Source organism: Bison bison, unplaced genomic scaffold (assembly GCF_000754665.1).
Source record: "Bison bison bison isolate TAMUID 2011002044 unplaced genomic scaffold, Bison_UMD1.0 scf7180017864183, whole genome shotgun sequence".
NCBI classification, from domain to species: Eukaryota; Metazoa; Chordata; class Mammalia; order Artiodactyla; family Bovidae; genus Bison; species Bison bison.
In genome coordinates, this window is record NW_011494755.1 from 371,247 (window position 1) to 375,693 (window position 4,447).

Here is a 4,447-nt window from a genome sequence, read left to right on the forward strand (position 1 = left end):
TACCCTCACAGCTAACAAGAGAGCAAATATGTACACTGATTCTAAATATTCTTTCCACATCATAAAGTGACCTGCTGCCATCTGGAAGGAACGAGGTCTCCTATCTACAAAGGCTTGCTCATAACTAATGCCTCACTTATACTCCAACTTTTAAAAGCAGTTAACATGCCAACTGAGGTAGGCATCACACACTGCCAAGGTCACCAAATGGCCTCAGACTGCATGTCACAGGGGCAATGATGTCACAGGGGCATAGACAGAGAAGCGAAACAAGCCTCACTCCAATCACCAGCTCAATAACTTATAGTAATCCCTAACATTAAGCCCCTTTACCTCCCTGAAGAAGAAACGCAATTATTACAAGAGGGAGCACAACCACAAAGAGGCCAGTTACAAAAACAGGATGGCTATGTCCTTCCACAATCTCAGGCCACACAGATTCTAACACGTTCATCAGGCCCTACACATAGGCACTAAACCTCTTTATCATCTCTTAAGACCTCTTATCACCTATCCTAACCTTCTTTCAATGATCCAACAGATGTTTGCAATTTGATCTCTGGTTCCTCTGCCTTTTCTAAATAAAGCTTGAACTGGAAGTTCACGATTCACGTACTATTGAAGCCTGGCTTGGAGAATTTTGAGTATTTCTTTGCTAGTGTGTGACATGAGTGCAATTGTGTGGGAGACTGAGAATTCTTTGGCATTGCCTTTCTTTGGGATTGGAATAAAAACTGACATTTTCCAGACCTGTGGCCACTGTTGAGTTTTGCAGATTTGCTGGCATATTGAGTGCAGCACTGTAACAGCATCATCTTTTAGGATTTGAAATGGCTAGCTAGAATTCCATTATGTCCACTAGCTTTGTTCACAGTGATGCTTTCTAAAGCCCACTTGACTTTGTATTCCAGGATGTCTGGCTCTAGGTGAGTGATCACACCATAGTGGTTATCTGGGTCATGAAGATCTTTCTTCTGTGTCTTCTTACCACCTTTTCTTAATGCCTAATGCTTCTGTTAGGTCCATACCATTTCTGTTCTTTATTATGCCCATTTTTGCATGAAATGTTCCCTTGGTATCTCTAATTTTCTTGAAGAGATCTCTAGTCTTTCCCATCCTATTGTTTTCCTTTCTTTGCATTGATCACTGAGGAAGGCTTTCTTATCTCTCCTTGCTATTCTTTGGAACTCTTCATTCAAATGGGTATATCTTTCCTTTTCTCCTTTGCCTTTTGCATCTTTTCTTTTCTCAGCTATATGTAAGCCTTCCTGAAACAGCCATTTTGCCTTTTTGCATTTCTTTTTCTTGGGGATGGTCTTGATCCCTGCCTCCTGTAAAATGTCACGAAGCTCCATCCATAGTTCTTCAGGTACTCTATCAAAACTAATCCCTTGAATCTATTTGTCACTTCCAATGTATAATCTTAAGGATTGAATTTAGGTCATACCTGAATGACCTAAATGTCTAGTGGTTTTCCCTCCTTTCTTCAATTTAAGTCTGAATTTGGCAATAAGGAGTTCATGATGTGAGCCACAGTCAGCTTCTGGTCTTGTTTTTACTGACTGTATAGAGCTTCTCCATCTTTGGCTGCAAAGATATAATCAATCTGATTTCAGTATTGACCATCTGGTGATGTCCATGTGTGGAGTCTTCTCTTGTGTTGTTGGAAGAGGGTGTTTGCTATGATCAGTGCATTCTCTTGGCAAAACTCCTTTAGCCTCTGCCCTGCTTCATTCCGTATTCCAAGACCCAATTTGCCTGTTACTCCAGGTATCTCTTGACTTCCTACTTTTGCATCCCAGTCTCCTATAAGGAAAAGGACATCTTTTTTGGGTGTTAGTTCTCCTAAGACCTCCTGTCAAATCTGTATGCAGGTCAAAAAACAACAGTTAGAACTGTACATAAAACAACAGTTCAGTTCAGTTCAGTTGCTCAGTTGTGTCCGACTCTTTGTGACCCCATGAACCACAACACGCCAGTCCACCTTGTCCATCACCAACTCCCGGAGTCCACCCAAACCCATGTCTATCGAGTCAGTGATGCTATCCAACCATCTCATCCTCTGTCATCCCCTTCTTCTCCTGCCCTCAATCTTTCCCAGCATCAGGGTCCTTTCAAATGAGCCAGCTCTTCGCCATCAGGTGGCCAAAGTACTGGAGTTTCAGCTTCAACATCAGTCCTTCCAATGAACACCCAGGACTGAACTCCTTTAGGGTGGACTGGTTGAATCTCCTTGTAGTCCAAGGGACTCTCAAGAGTCTTCTCCAATACCATAGTTGATGAAACAACAGACAAGATCCAAATTGGAAAAGGAGGACATCAAGGCTGTATATAGTCACCCTGCTTATATAACTTATATGCAGAATACACCATGTGAAATGCCTGGCTGGATGAACCACAACCTGGAATCAAGATTTCCAGGAGAAATGTCAGTAACCTCAGATATGCATCTGACCATCCTTATGGCAGAAAGCAAAGAAGAACTAAAGAGCCTCCTGATGAAAGCAAAAGAGGAGAATGAAAAAGTGGCTTAAAACTCAACATTCAGAAAACAATGATCATGGCATCTGATCCCATCACTTGATGGCAAATAGATGGGGAAACAATGGAAACAGTGAGAGACTTTATTTTGGGGGGCTCCAAAATCACTGCAGATAGTGGCTGCAGCCATGAAATTAAAAGACGCTTGCTCCTTGGAAGAAAAGCTATGACCAACCTAGACAGCATATTAAAAAGCAGAGACATTACTTTTTCAACAAAAGTCTATCTAGTCAAAGCTTTGATTTTTCCAGTAGTCATGTATGGATGTGAGAGTTGGACTATAAAGAAAACTAAGCGCTAAAGTATTGATGCTGTTAAACTGTAGTGTTGGAGAAGACTCTTGAGAGTCCCTTGGATTGCAAGGAGATCCAACAAGCCCATCCTATAGGAAATTGGTCCTGAATATTCATTGGAAGGACAGATGCTGAAGCTGAAGTTCCAATACTTTGGCCACCTGATGTGAAGAACTGACTCATTGGAAAAGATCCTGATGCTGGGAAAGATTGAAGGCAGGAAGAGAAGGGGGTGGCAGTGGGTGAGATGGTTGGATGGCAGGAGAAGAGTTTGAGTAAGCTCCGGGAGTTGGTGATGGGAAGGTAAGCCTGATGTGCTGCAATCCATGTGGTCCCCACAAAAGTCGAAGATGACTGAGGGCTACTCCACAGGCCCCGTCTTTCCTCAGTCCTTTTGAGCTCATGTGTGGAAGCCCTCCTCTCTTAGGTCAGTTCCCTATTGCAAGTCCCTTGCTGGGAGATTATCTTCCCACCCTTAACCTTATTAGACACCTCACAAGAGAACATGCAGTTTGCTCTTTTGCAAAACCTCATCAAATGAAATCAGATGACTTAACACTCATACTCGGGGACTGAGTCCTCCTTAAAATCTCACATCATATGAATCTCTAGCCTCAATGGACTAATCAATTTGTGGTCATTTTAACCATACCAACAGCTGCTAAACTAGCAGGTCATTCCTCTTGGTTTCATATCTCTAGATTAAAGCGGGCCCCAGGAGATTCTCCATCTCTGCCAAGAACCATTCCCCACTCAGACACTCTTTGCTACACCAGCACCATTCTGTGACCCACCAGGCTTTGACTGGATTGGGTTCCAGAAGAAACAAAACATCCAGAAACAAATATTGATAAGTATAACAAAAACAAATGTATTGGTTACTAATTGGATTGGGATTTCCCCCTCTTACCTTATTCACGATAGAACTTTATACTGTATCTCCCCCTAAGTGGACTATCATTCAAAAACTTTCCCTCTGTTTTACCTTACTTCTCCATAGTTCTTGTTTTTCTGGGCCTGGCCCTCCTCTTATTTGGAGAAGGAAATGGCAACCCACTCCAGTATGGACAGAGGAGCCTGGTGGGCTGCCATCTATGGGGTCGCACAAAGTCAGACATGACTGACACGACTTAGCAGCAGCAGCAGCATCTCCTCTTACTGTGATCATCCTAGATAAATTCATTATTTTCTTTCCTTCACATAGTAACACAGTTCAGTTCAGTTCAGTTGCTCAGTCGTGTCTGACTCTTTGCAACCCAATGGACTGAAACACTCCAGGCCTGAAATATTCCAATGAATATTCAGGATTGATTTCCTTTAGGATGGACTGGTTGGAATTTCCTTGCAGTCCAAGGGACTCTCAAGAGTCTTACCCAAAACTGCAGTTCAAAAGCATCAATTCTTCAGTGCTCAGCTTTCTTTATGTTAGCTTTCCAACTCTCACATCCATACATGCCTACTGGAAAAACCATAGCTTTGACTAGATGGACTTTTGTTGGCAAAGTAATGTATCTGCTTTTTAATATGCTGTCTAGGTTGGTCATAGCTTTTCTTCCAAGGAGCGAGTGTCTTTTAATTTCATGGCTGCAATCACCATCTGCAGTGATTTGGCT